The sequence below is a fragment of the Notechis scutatus genome, chromosome 6 (assembly GCF_049901735.1).
Source record: "Notechis scutatus isolate UNSWTSFEM ecotype Mainland chromosome 6, rNotScu1.2, whole genome shotgun sequence".
Classification (NCBI taxonomy): domain Eukaryota; kingdom Metazoa; phylum Chordata; class Lepidosauria; order Squamata; family Elapidae; genus Notechis; species Notechis scutatus.
In genome coordinates this window covers 15234811-15249829 of record NC_142014.1, presented here as the reverse complement: position 1 = coordinate 15249829, position 15019 = coordinate 15234811, and the positions used below count along the sequence as shown (strand labels likewise).

General features: G+C 39.2%; 1 long non-coding RNA gene across 1 annotated transcript in view; it reads right to left on the bottom strand.

The window, feature by feature from the left end:
* Positions 1–12976: 12976 nt before the first annotated feature.
* The window catches only part of LOC148130130 (uncharacterized), an 11793-nt gene continuing 9750 nt past the window's right edge, over positions 12977–15019 (bottom strand). Inside the window, exon 3 of the long non-coding RNA XR_015750205.1 lies at positions 12977–13221. This is a non-coding gene — a long non-coding RNA (uncharacterized LOC148130130). The remainder of the gene's footprint in view (positions 13222–15019) is intronic.

The following is a 15019-nucleotide window of genomic DNA, read 5'->3' as shown; positions in this document are numbered from 1 at the left end:
AGTCTGGTGGCATAAGGTATCCTGCAATGAGTAGAGGAGTGGAGAACTCTTCTTGTGAAATATTTCTGGACTTTCTCTACTGTGTTAATATCAGATACGTAATGTGGGTTCCAGACTGATGAGCTGTATTCAAGTATTGGTCTAGCAAATGTTTTGTATGTTCTAGTTAGTAGTGTAATATTACTAGAGAAAAAGCTACGTAAGATTAGGTTAACAACTCTTAATGCCTTTTTGGCTATGTAGTTACAGTGGGCTCTAGCACTTAGATCATTAGAGATGAGTACTCCAAGATCCTTGACAGAGTTTGGATCATCAACAAGGCCTTGATTATTCAGCTTGTATTTTATTTTCTGATATATTTTTTTGCCAATATGTAAGACAGAGTATTTATTTGTTGATAAATATAAGTCTAAAGGCTATTGCTATTGCCATTGCTCTTGTAAAATATTGATAGCTTCCAGGACAAATCTCTCCTCCTTTAATTCTCTGAATACCCTGGGGTGTGTACCATACAAAGCTTGAAAGGAGGTGATTACAGTCTATATGTGGGGAAAGTTGTTATGTGAGAATTCTGCTAGTGGAAGCAAAGATGGCCAGCTATCCTGGCTGTAGGTGCATAATGTTACAGTAAGTATAGCTGGAGCTTTTTTTCAGTTCTCTCCATCTCACCATTCATGGATGGGTGATGCCCTCCAAAATCATGGATTGAAACAGACTACCTCTGTCAGGAATCAGTCTGGACACTATACCTTTTAACAAAAGACATGGTCCCCCAAAAAGTTGAGTTTCTTTGGCAGTGGGCAATCCCTTGCAAGGGTTGAAATGAGTTATCTTTGTAAAAATATCCACCACAACTAGTATAGGTGTGTAATTATTGACTGGTATTACATCAGTAATAACAATACTGTATGCCATGGGTGGAGCATATCTTGAATAAATGGGAAATTCCATACAATATTAGTTGGGGGAAAATGGACATCCACCTCTTACCTAGCTGCACATCACAGAGATGGTCAATGAAAGCATTCTCCCAATTTGACAGGAATGATCCATGGTCTAACACAGTATTTCTCTTGGCAACTTAAGAGGTTGAGAAATATGCTAGCTGGGGAATTCTGGGAATTGAAGTCTACACATCTTCAAGTTACCTAGGTTTAGAAATACTAATCTAGCAGAAGAAGTGGGATAAGAAGAGATGAAACCAACGGATGGAATCCTTAATGGATCTGGTCATCATCAGCTTCCAGCTGATTCTGAGCAGGGGAAGAAGAGAATGGAAAAATGGAATTTTAACTTGGAGAAATACTTTATGGATTCTTTAATATATCTTTAATATATTTTGAGGGACCCAAACTAAAATTGAATTCCTGGGCAGGAGATTGGGTTAGATGATCTTCAAGGTCCCTTCCAACTCTCAAATTCTATTAATCTATGAATCAGTAGCATGAATGTGTATTGAGCTGTCATTATCATAAGAATGTTTAGCAAAAAGAAAACGAGAGAAATCATTATTTTGATGAATAGTACTTAAAACTCTTAGATGAATTTGCTTCCGTGCTCTTTTTATAGTTAGTCTATTAAGAGGTAAATTTATGGTGCATATTGTCTGGGAACACAACGTAGTCAAGTATGAAATCATTCTTCTACCACAAGACTTAAATCCAGTATGGAGAGAGGCTGATAATCCTGATTATAAAAGTAATAATCCTCTGAAATATTTTTCAATAGCAAGCAAATCAAAAGGATGTAATTTTAGCTTATCAGTAACTGACAGCAGTGCTGCAGCTAAATTTAGCAACCTAAATGCTAATCATTCTAAAAGTGTAACAGCATTTAAAGTTAGTTATAGGTCCTTGAAGTTTCCTTGTACAGGAAAAGTTTTTCTTCGAGGATTCAACAACTTTTAATATTCTTTCACCAGCAGTAAATATGTACTTAATAATGAAACATGTTTTTCAGAAAATATGACACCTCAAGGGGATAAGAGGCAATCTGTGTTGTGGCATTGCAGAACAAACCCTGCCCTTTACCTGCTCACCCCAAAGGGGGTGGAGCTTGCAATGCCAATACTGCAATGCTGGTTTTGACGGAAATCCTTCAGATACTGCTGAAAGATCTCAGTGGATCATTTAAAAGAATCCTAGCTAAGTTGACCACATCATCTTTATTTGAAAAGACATTAGAAACAAGACATTAAGCCACTGATGACACCTGGCCCTACTGTGATGAATCAGCTTATTTTCATCTTCGTTTAACGATCACAGAAAACAACAACTGAATGAAACTAGTGACCTTCTACCGCTGCACCATAGAGAGCATTTTAACATACTGCACCTCTGTATGGTTTGCCAATTGCACAGTGGCAGATAGGAAAGCACTCCAGAGAGTTAACGTCATTGCCCAGAAGATCATGGGTTGCCTTCTCCCCTCTTTGGAAGAGCTTTATTGCTCCCGCTGCCTTAAGAAAGTTCAAAACATTCTCAAAAATCCATCTCATCCCGGGAACCCTTTTTTTGAACTATTACCATCTGGCAGTGCGGTGTGCGGATGCTGATGGAGGCTCACAGAGAGAAGAAAATCACGCTCCACACCGCCTTTTTGGACTTGGAAAAGGCCTTCGACCGAGTCCTGCGATCTCATCTGGTACGCACTGCGAGAATCATGGCGTGCCCGAGCTGCTCGTACAATGGGTCCAACTCCTATACAGATGTCACAAAAGCCGTGTAAGCGGCAGCTGGGATATCAGAGGAGTTCAATATCACCGTCGGCGTACACCAGGGCTCTGCTCTCTCACCACTGCTGTTCATTCTGGTGATGGATACAATTACACCACGACCTGTACACGCCCGCCCCATGGAGCGCTGCTCTACGCCCGATGATGTGTTCCTGGCCAACCTGCGCAAGGCTGAACTCGAGCACCTAGTCCAACAGTGGCACGACCGCCTCAAGCAGTTCGGGCTCGGCTGAACCTAAAGAAGTCTGAATACCTGACCACTGACAACGAAATGACAGGCTCCATCCGTGAGCGGGCAGGAGCTACCGCGCGCCTCCACCTTCAAGTACCTGGGAACTACTCTTGGGGAAGAAGGCCTACTACAAACTGAGGTGGCAGCCAGGATCAGCGCAGCGTGGGGCAAATGGAAGTCCGTCACGGGCGTCCTCTGTGACAAGAAGATGCCGATGCGCCTGAAGGCGAAAATCTATAACTCTGTGGTACGTCCCGTGGCCATATACGGCGCAGAGTGCTGGCTGGCGACCAAAGAAGTTGAAAGCAGACTCCAGACAATGGAGATGCGAATGCTCCGATGGTCGGTAGGCCTCACCCTACTCGATCGCGTCAGGAACGAAGAAGTGTGTAGACGGTTCAACGTCGTGCCCATCCCCACGGTCATGAGGCAGTCCCGGCTACGATGGTTCGGCCATGTGAGTCGCGCTAAGGAAGAATCCATCATCAAATCTGCGATGAAGGTGACTGTCGGAGGAGCAAGACCGCGTGGTAGACCTAAGCAACGCTGGATGGACACGATCAAGGCCGATCTAGAGATCGCGAAGGCAGACCCGACATACGTGGCAGACAGAGAGGTGTGGAAGCAATACTCAAGGACATTAGCGGACCTCGCCAGGCGCGAGACAAATGCTGAAGAAAAAGAAGAAGAAGAAGCTGCCTTAAGAAAGTTCAAAACATTCTCAAAAATCCATCTCATCCCGGGAACCCTTTTTTTGAACTATTACCATCTGGCAGACGGTACAGAATAATAAAAACAAGGACAAATAGGCTGAAAAACAGCTTCTATCCCAGGGCAGTAGCTCTTTTGAATTCTACTGCATAGCGCGGTGTTGGTGTGGTGTCGTGGGTTTCTAGTTCAATGTGTGAAGGGTGAAGGATGTGTGTTTGTGTTTATTGTCATGGTCATGGTCATGATGTGCACTGAAGATGGTGTTTGATTTCGTCGTACGAGGTGCAATGACAATAAAGTAAACTAAACTAAACATAATCTCTTGTGGGGTGGAGTCTGGGCAACTGAACGGAGTTAGCAGAGGGTTTTAATGGCCAGATACCCTTCCTGTTGCCAATGAGGAGTTTTGTTGGGCAGGGAGATTCTCAGTGTTCTCAGAGAGATAAATATCTGCCTCGACCTAGGATTGAACTCACAGCTTCCTGATTGTGAGGCGAGAGCTTCACCTCTAGGCCATGGACACCGCACCAGTCTATTCAGTGGTCTCATATGGATGTTAAATCGGAGAGTAGAAAGCAGAGACCTGGTGGCACCCCACACAACAGAGGCCAAAGGTGAGGTCTCTTCTGTTGAATCTCCACCCACTGGATCCCACCCCATAGAAAGGAGATTAAGTATTCTCATTTAAAATAAATAAATAAATAAATAAATAAAGGGTCATTTAGTGCTATTATCCGTTTTTAAACCCCCCTTGAGTTTCTACTATGCTGTTGTATAGTTTTCATTTTTATAGTTTAAAATATTAAAAATAACACCTCTTTTTAGTATAAATAAATGCTGAAATAATATACAGAAGGTCTTCTAGATGTATGTGATTTTAACAACAGACCATGCATTACACTGTGAAAATTTGTCATACATTCTTACCTGAAAAAAGGTAAAACCCAAGGCAATTAGTTCTACATCTGAGCAGATGCTTTAGGATTAATGTACAAGTAGCTTTCAGCTGGTTGCAAGTTCTTTCAACAGTTGCATAGGGTGATTTTTGTTCACTCTTTCAATTGCTGTTTGCTCTTTTTGATGACATTTGTAAGTGTTTTAATTTACTATTGTGTGGCTGCCTTAATGGTTTTCCCAGAACTTTTCCAAAGGTAAGCTTTTCAGAAATGAGATTTTAAACAGACAAAATATGGACATGGTAAAGATTAGATGGTTACTAAACACTTAAAGCTTTTTTTCCCCTTTTTTCCTTTTTCCTTTTCTTTTCTTTATTTTTAGGATACAGGAAGCTATAGCAGGAAAGGAGGATGAGGGGATTTGCTTCTTGGTAAAAGTTATTTTGCAAATAAATTGTCAGAATTGCTACAGGGTATTTATTTATTTGGCGCGTGACACAATAAACAAACAAACAAACAAACAAACAAACAAACAAACAAACACATAAATAAATTTCCTGTAGAGATTCTGACAATTTAGAAGAAATAAATAACCAGTAGGTAGGGGGTTTTCTTGCCAAATCATCTCTGTTAAATGTGGAAAGAAAGCTATGGAATGAATATAGTGGAATCTGCCTATGGTGTAATTGTACAGGGTGAACTGGTATTTGTGCCATTCCTTTTAAAGTTATCCATTTTCTTTTAAGGAAAGAAAAATCCAAAGATAGAATTATAATAGGAACATGGAATGATAAGAAGCATGAACGCAGGAAAACTCAACACAGTAAAAGGTGAAATGAAGCAACTACCGTCTGACATCTTAGGTATCAGTGAATTGAGATAAACTGCGAATCTGATACTTTCAGTCAGAAGATCATACAAGTCATGTGATCAACATTTTCTATTTTCCTAGCCAGATTCCAACAAACAAAGTCATTGCAGGAAGCCAGAGTCACTTAATGATGGCACAATTCACAATTAACCACAGCAGTGATTAATTTTAAAATTGTGGCAAAAAAAGTTTGCAAAATTGAACACAATTCATTGAACAATTGCCTTGTTTAACAATGGAAATGTTGGGATCAACTGTGTTTGTAAATCGAGGACTCCCTGCGGTTGGATTGTATGGCTCAGGAAACCAAACTGAAATAGCAGGCTGGTTTAACAATTTCTGCTACTCCAATTATTTCTTCATAGCTGGCACGGTTCCAACTAAAACAATGGCATTATGCATGGACATCATTAGATGAAATATAAAGAAATCTAATTGATTATATTACTGTTAAAAGGAAATAGAGGAACTCAATTACAGCATCAAAGACAAGCCCGTTTATAAATTCCAAATTAAGCTAAAGAAAGCCAGTCAGTTTCCATGATATGATCTTGAACATATATTCACCATTTTCAAGGAGAACATGAGGAATCACTTTGAAGTCCTGAACCTCAGTGATAGAAAACCAAAGAAATTATGGAATGAACTAAAAGAAGTTGTTAAGGGTGAATGTGAAAAGACTGCCAAAAATGTAAACAGAGAAGAAGGCAAATTGTACACTAGAATAAACCATGGAAATTGCCAAGAAGAGAAGAGAAACCAAAGCCAAGGACAAAAATCTCAGAAAGGAATTTAACATGGAGTTTTGGAGAGTTCTTAGGAGAGATAAGAAGTCTTATAAAACATTGAAGATGGAAACAAATATGGAAAAACATGGAAAATATTTCAACAGATCTCTAAACTCAGAAAGAGATTCCAAACTCAAACTGGTGTGCTAAACATATAAATGGATAGATAGTAATTGATCCAAAAATGTTCAAAGGAAGATGAAAAGAGTATACTGCAACACTATACAGTAGAGATGTCAACATATAATATATGTTAGAACACATTTCTTGCCTACAATGTGTAATCCTGAAAAATGTAGTTAGATCAGTACTCTGGGTATTACCAATTTGGAAGATTGTAGAAACTGATGGTAATACTCACTGAAACATGGCAAGCAACAGAAGAAGAATCACTAAATGTTCCAACCAAGCTAATCTGGAGAAGAACACAGTGGCCAACTGATTGGAAGAGGTCAATTTAGATTCCAATAACAAAGAAAGGAAACTTAACAGAATGTACAAACTACCATGAAATATGCTTACTTTTAGATGCTGGCAAAATAATGCTTAGGATCATCCAATACAGATTAGAGGCTTATATAGAAAAAGAAATCCTAGATGTACAGCTGGCTTTAGAAAAGGATGAGGAACATGAGACATCATTGCTGGGAAATTGAGAAAACCAAATAATACCAAAAAAAAAGTCTTAACTGATTGCCTTTGATTGTGATGATCATGTCAATCTTGACAATAGACAATAGAATTCTTTCTTGGCCAAGTATGATTGGACACACAAGGAATTTGTCTTGGTGCCTATGCTCTCAGTGTACATAAAAGAAAAGATACATTCGTCAAGAGTCAAGAATCATAAGGTACAACACTTAATAATAGTCGTAGGGTACAATAAGCAATCAAATCATAATAGGAAACAGTGAATAAAAATTGTTAGGATACAAGCAACAAAGTTACAGTCATGCAGTCATAAGTCGGAGGAGATGGATGAAAGGAAGGATGGGAGGATTAATAATAATAGTAATGCAGACTTAGTAAATAGTCTGACAGTGTTGAGGGAATTATTTGTTTAGTAGAGTGATGGCATTCAGGAAAAAACTGTCCTTGTGTCTAGTTGTTCTAGTGTGCAGTGCTTGAGGGTAGGAGTTGAAACAGTTTATGTCCAGGAAAGATGTCCAATCTTTGGAAAGTGTTCAGGGCATTTCATTGTTCCTATGAAAAAATTATATACATGTCAGAAAGCAACAATAAGGACAAGAACATAATGAAACAGATTGGATCCAGACTGACAAAGAAGTATGACCAAGCTACATACTCTCCCTTATTTATTCAACCTATATGTGGATTATATATTAAGAGAAATAGATTGGAAGAAGATGGATTTTGTTTTAAAATTACAGGAAGAAACAATCAATAACCTCAACTATACTAAGGTTAGCACTATACTGATAGCTAGAAATGCAAAAGATCTACAAACAGAGACATAAACATTAAGGAATACAATAAAAATGCATTATAAAGAGGACCAAACTTGTTTCATGTCAATAGGTAGAACAGCCAGCCTTAGAGCTGACAATGAACATATTGAAGAGGTGGATAGCTTTTAAAATCAACCATCAACAGTAAAGGAACAGGCAGTCAAGAAATACTCTGCAGGTAGCACTTAGCATAGTATCTGTGAAGGCCTTGGGAGGCCATGATGTGCCTATACCTACAAAGATCAGTATCATGTAAGTTATGTTATTACCTGTGGCAATCTATGGAAGCAAAGTTGAACTTTAAAGAAGCAGAATAGGAAGAGTATTGACACCTTTGAATTTTGATGTTGGAGAAGACTCCTGAGAATAACATGGACATTCAAGAAAATAAAGCAATAGATCATTCGACAAATCAACCCAGATCTCTGACTCGGGGGACAAATGACAAAGCTCAAATTATTCTATTTTGTACACATTATGCAAAAACCCTGTTCTCAGGTCATGCTGGGAAAAGTAGAACAAAAGAGGACAAACCAACAGCAGGATGGGTGGACTCAGTTATAGTGACAAATGAGTGCACTGTTTGGAAAAACTGTTTTTTAAAAAAAGATTAGAGACAGATTGTCGTGGAGAAAATCTATTTATGTTGTTGCTAAGGAATCAAAAAATGACTTTGTGGTACATAATCAATCAACTGTATGGAAAATATTGTGCTGTTTTTGTAGCAACAGTATAGAAGTGATTTGCTAATATACAAATGTAAAAAAAAAAATATTGGAAAACACCCAATCTGGCAGGGAGGAGGGCTCAAGTGCAGAGTGAACTTGGAGTCACTGTGCAGCTGCAGAAGGGCTAGGACCAACCCTTCCTCCCCCATAGTTCCTTGGAAGCTAATCTGTTCCAGGGTGGGATGCAAATATTTTTACTACCGCTTCTGTGGGCATGGCTAGGTGGAAGTTGCTAGGGGGGCATGACCATGTGACTGGGTGGGCATGGCTTCTTTTTTTGCAGCACCCCCCCCCCCGCACTCCAATTTTTTATCTCTTTTTTTGCCTCCTGGACCTCAGGGAAGCCTCCTGGGTGAAGCAGTAAAACAGCGAGGGGGATATCAGCACAGCTGATCGTTGGAACAGCTGATCGTCAGGAGGAAATTTTTAAAAATACCGGTTCAGCCAAACCGGTAGCTGTTTTTTTACTACCGGTTCACCCAAACTGGGTCAAGCCGGTAGAATACCACCACTAATCTGTTCCCAAGAGAAAGCTGCAAGTATAGGGAGATTCCTGTATTATAGCTACCCTGTTTCTCCAACAATATGGCCTCCCCCAATAGGAAGTCCCAGCATGTTTTATAGGCATGAAATGAAATTAAGCCCCTCCCCCCAAATGAAGGCCTATATTAAAACATGCGAAATGGGGGGGAATGGTGGGGCTTGCCGTTAGGAAGTACTTTTGTTGCACACCCGGATATGGTGCTGCCTGCGTTGACCCCAATATGAAGTGCCCCACCAACGCCGAGGTCAACATCCAAGCCATCGCTGCCCGCCCGAAGATGCAAGGGGGGGGAATTAAGTCACCCCCGAAAAGACAGCCTAGCCATTTTTTCGGGGCTCAAAAAAAAAACAAGACCCGGCCTTATTATATGAGAAACACGGTAGAACATAATGAAGTAATTAGCTTTGAACTCTGCACATGCAGGTTTGATTGTTTGTGCCTAAGATAAAGTACATTAATAAACACTTCCTAAATATTTTTATCACACCTCTAATTAGGTTGGACCAATGGGATGCCCATATAACACATAATGTTTCTTTGTATTATCCACCCCTCCTCCTTCTCTCCCTTCCACTTACCTGTCTATATAATATCAGCCCACGTACTGATAAAGACCTTTTCACTGAAGTTTAAGAATCATAATGTACAATTATGAATCGATAGATTTCTTTTTCCATTTCTTAATGCAGGTTTAGGAGAAAGTAGCTGTTCCAGTCACCTAGCTAGCTCCCATACCTAAGGCAGGACCAGAATCTGGAATTCCCCATTCCTAGTCTAGCACATTAATCACGACACCACATTGTCTCATATGTAGTGTTCTTCATTTAACGTGATGGCATGTTGCTGAACAGGAACTACTATTATAATATATGTCGAGGGAGACGGAGTGTTTTACTGTCAGAGAACCAAAATACTATTCAGGATGGATTTTCATGATCGTAATTAACATATGACTAAATTTCTGAAAAACTTCAGGAGCTAAAAAGCAGAGTTTTCCATTATAGCTCATGTTAGAGTCCACTCCTTGAAGCATTTTTCCCTTTGCTTTTCACTTAGTATTTAGCATTATTATCAATACTTCTTCCGTTATTTGTACTACAAGCCCTTCTCACGATTCCACAACTATTCAGTTCTACTCAATGACCAATAAAAATTATCTATTGCTAAATTTAGCACATTTTATGAAAACCAAGTCATCAATTATTATTTACATTTTTATGTCAAAACCATTCCTTTCCCTTTCCTTTTTCTTAAAAAAGTTCTTCCCAGTTAATAAACAGTGTTATCTGCTTTACCACTTTCAGAAAAAATCCTGTTCGTCATATGCTTCCTTGCTATATTTATTGAGAACTAGAAATATGAAAATAATTAATTTGATGGTGTTCATAACCCAACTTCAATAGAGCCCATTAATACTCCTTCTTTAGGAAGAATGACTCCTCACATCCTCCCAAATCTGCCAGCACATAAACACCCTCGATACCTCCATGCAGAAGTAGGACTTCCACCTAATAATGGAATGATGGTTGACTAATTATATCAAATATATATTTAAACTTCTTCCTTGCCAGCTGTTTTATTTCCAATATTCTCCCCTCTCTAGTGAGGGGAGTGGGAAAAGAGAAAAGGTTTTACCCATACTCCAAAACTCAAGAGACCTGAAATGACAAAAGAGGTATAGTTTTTGGAAACTTAGAAGAGATGAGATAGGCGGCCAAAATGAGAGTAAAAAAAACACCAATGTAGGTAAAAGAAAAACAGAATGATACATATATGGCATCAAAACATTTTAGCCATAAAATGAGAGGACAAGAGGAAGAAATTTAACTACAGTATTTTCCCAGTCATTTTCTTCATTAAAGAAGCCACTAAAACTAAAGGTCTTTACTTTTACTCAAGAGCAATAATGTACTCAATTTGCTAAACCTTTGCAGTGCAATATTGTAGAGAGGCTGATGATGATGACTCTTACTAAGTAGAGAAAAAGGCTGGGTAGTTTCCATATAGAGGCCTTTCCAGCACAGAACAGCGCAGCATTTTCTTAGCTGCTAATTTAATTCTTGCATCTACTAGGTTAATGAGGAGGAACATAATCCCAATGGGAATATGGGTCAGAATGCCAAAGAGGTGTTTATTTATGCTGAAATTTACAGGCTCAAAATCATCTCTTTTATTTCTAAGGTTAGAAGTTTATCAATATTTGAATTACAGGGTGTCGTTATGCTTAAAATTATAGCAAGAAATAACTCTCAAACTCTAAAGAATGGAGGGGGGGTGTTCCCAAATATAATTTCACCTGCCCTTATTTTATTTTTATTTTATTTTTTAAAAAATAACACCTCTTCTTCAGCAATATGAAGCTCTCACTTCTATTATAGCACAAGAGGTCAGAGCCAATATCATTATGCAGAACTTGCAAGTCTTAAGCCAAAATTAGCTTTCTACTTAACGCTTACCCCAGGGCACTAACCAGTTATTAAAAGGTCATTTATTTTTAATTCATTTTAATAGCACCTTGAACAATAGCAGGAAACCCAATTTTGAGATGGAAATGAAAATGGGAATAAAGTTATAATGTATAGGCTGCAAGAATAGATATCCATACAGTAGCAGATACAGGGTTACTTTTGAAGGGTCCTTGAAAGCTACTCTGTAAGTGTTAGAATATTTTATTCCTTACCAAATTGGTTTCTGAACTCGGATCAAGAAAAGAGGCAGATATGTGGATTAAGTTCTGTATTCTTCACCTAAGAATGATGACAACAAGCTGTTAGGTAGTCGACTGCAAAGGCCCCCTCCAGCCAGCACAGATTATATACATTATAATCAATCCCTCTTATAAAATACCAACCCTACATTCAGTAACTCATTTACCTCCTTGCATCATTCCCTATAAGGAACTTCTTTCTTTGCCATGGCCTTTAAATTTTCTGAGGAGAATTATCTAAAGAGAATCTTTGGAACGGACACTTTATCTCTCTTCCCGATTAAACTACTTTCAAGTTCTGTGAACAATAAAGTGTAAGACAACCAACTAATCTTAAAAGTGAAACAAAAGGGGACACAGTTTCTGAGCCTTGATAAAAAAAAATGTCAATGCTCAAATAATATATTCTAATACTACAAGTCGTCCTCAACTTACAGCAATTTGTTTAATGACCGTTCGAAGTTATAGTGGGACTGAAAAAAGTGACTTACAACCATTTTTCACACTTATGACCATTTCAGCATCCCCATGGTCACGTGATTTACATTCGGATACTTGACAACTGGTTCATATTTATGATGGTTGCAGTGTCCCAGGGTTATGTGATCACCTTCTGACAAGCAAAGTCAAAGGGGAATCCAGATTCACTTAACAACCATGTTACTCAGTTGGGGGATTCAAAAATGTTTACTACCGGTTCTGTGGGTGTGGCTTGGTAGGCGTGGCAGGAGAAGGTTACTGCAAAATCTCCATTCCCTCCTCACCCCACTAACCTGCTTTCCAGCTCTGTTCTCCTGTGCAGGGCAACAAAAGAAGACCCAGCCAATCAGCTGGGACTCAGGAGGCGGAGAATAGATGGGGGCGGGGCCAGTCAGAGGTTATATTTGCCGGTTCTCTGAACTACTCGAAATTTCTGCTACCGGTTCTCCAGAATTGGTCAGAACCTGCTGAATATCACCTCTGATGTTACTAATTTAACAACTGCTGTGATTCATTTAACAAATGTAGCAAAAAAAGTCGTAAAATGGGGCAAAACTCACTTAACAAATTTTTCACTTAGCAACATAAATTCTGGGCTCAGTTGAGGCCATAAATCAATATGTTTACAGTAGAAACCAAACAGTGAGGCCCGATGATTTCCATACGGTTTCAATCATCTACTTGCTCCTCAGGTTGTAAGTGGATTAGCTCCAAGTTATTTCAAAAAACCCATTCTTACAAGGGCACTTGCTTGATACCTGTTTTATCCATATGTTCTTACCCAAAGCATTGTTAATGATGCTTGATACCAGCAAAACCTTTTTCTCTGCCATTATCCTAGATATAAAACCCCCTTGTTCAAGTATTTAGGCAGTTTCTGTTATTAACAGTATTTTGTTTGCTGTTTTCAGTTTTCTTGGATTTTTCAATTCTTCTGCTGTTTCACACTGCAATTACAGACAGCTTTCTAAAATTATTGTATGTATTTATAATTATGTAAAAAACCGATGTGTTGATTCAGATGGCTTTCATTGGATTTTTGTTTTTTGGAATTTATCTACCTGCAGAGAGAAAGTAGAGGGGAAAAAAAGATCAATATAAATAAAATTATAGACGCTGATAGAACAGATTTTCCTTCAAATCTTTAAAACAAATTATTTTTTTAAAAAAAATCCCAGTTTCCCATTTCACATGTGTTTCATACTAGCAGGCTTGTAGACCTGCATTCCCATTGGCCCGGAAGAGCCGGGCCGTGATTGGACGATATAAAGCACTCCTGATTGGTTCGTATGGGGTTTGCCGCGATTGGGTAAAACCAAGCGCAGCAAGCTCAAAAGTCTGTCATAGGCTGCCTAGCCGCGGCCAGCTCTATATAGGGTTCTTGTCTCAGAATCTGCTTCCTAAATAGATGTTGTTCACTACTTGAGCCTTGTCTCTCATTGGGACCCACCGACCATACCTAACAACATGATCACATGATATTATATATTTTAAGGTGGTTTGGTTATTACCTAATTGGATAAAGGGTAAGAGGAGCAGGAGAACATGAAAGAAACTTAGAAAGAATCCATCCTAATTATTCAAGCAATTAAATGAGAAGGCAGGAGATTTGTACTTTTAGATTTGCCCAATTCTGTTATCGTTGCCTTAAAATAAAGTAAATTTAGTTCATCTTGTCCCTTTTTTGGTTTGGTTTACTTCTGACATCCATCTTCTGCAGCACTGAAATTGGAAGCCAAGGATTCTCAAAGGAATCATTGCCAGACAAAGAGTTAACTTGCTCGCAGCAGGATTAATTGCAAATGCAATTAATGGTATGTGTGTATCTAAATAGTGGGAAAATATTACAAGCAAACTGTTCACCTATGAACATCTGTTACACTGAATTTTAGATAATGCTGTGGAGACTGTTAAGCAATGGATGAAGGATATAGAATTAAAATATGAATTCTGGCACCCAGAAATTTGAAAGAGACACGTGAATTTGCAAAATACAGCTTTTTAGGATCAAGGATTTATGCTGTCTCTAGAAGAGGGAAGATACTGCATATGCTTTGTTTTTATAGTTGTATTTTAGGTATGGATTCAAATCTAAAACTATAATACAATAATTTTTAAAGTACAAACTGCTCGTTTTAGGTCCTGCCACAATATTTCTATGGAGTTTAGATCTGGACTTTTAACAGAAGAACAGAATCGGAAGGTTTTCCTACCTTGGAGGTCTTCTAGTCCAATTCGCTGCTCAAGCGGGAAACCCTATATACCAGTGGTAGCTAACCTTTTGGATTCCTGTGGCAAAAATTGTGCACACGTTAGCGTGTGTGCCAGCACCCAGAATACAATGCACACACCTCCCCCACGCCACCTGCACATGCACGCGCAACCCACCCCCACACCACCCCCTTACCTGCACTGTGCTCCACAGCGGATTTTTCGGCTGGTTTGAGGCCTTCTTTTGGCCTCCCAGAGGCTTGGAAAAAGTTCTGCAAGACTTTTCAGGACGAATAATAGTCAAGTGACGAAACAGGCCTGTTATTCATCCTGAAAAGCCTTGCAGAGCCTTGCCTCTGGGAGGCCGAAAAAGGCCTCAAGCCAGCCAAAAAATCCGCTGTGAGGCACGTGCATGCTCAGTGAGGTAAGTTTGCCTGCAGCTCACGCGCCAGCACAAATGGATCTGCGTGCCGCTTGTAGCACACGTGCCATAGGTTCGCCCTATACTATTCCAGACAAATAGCTGTCCAATCTCCTCTTAAAAACCTCCAGTGATGGAGCACCATAATTTCTGGCAAGCAGTTCCACAAGTTAATTGTTCTCACTATCAGGAAATATTTCTAGGTTGGTTTTCTCCTTGATTAGTTT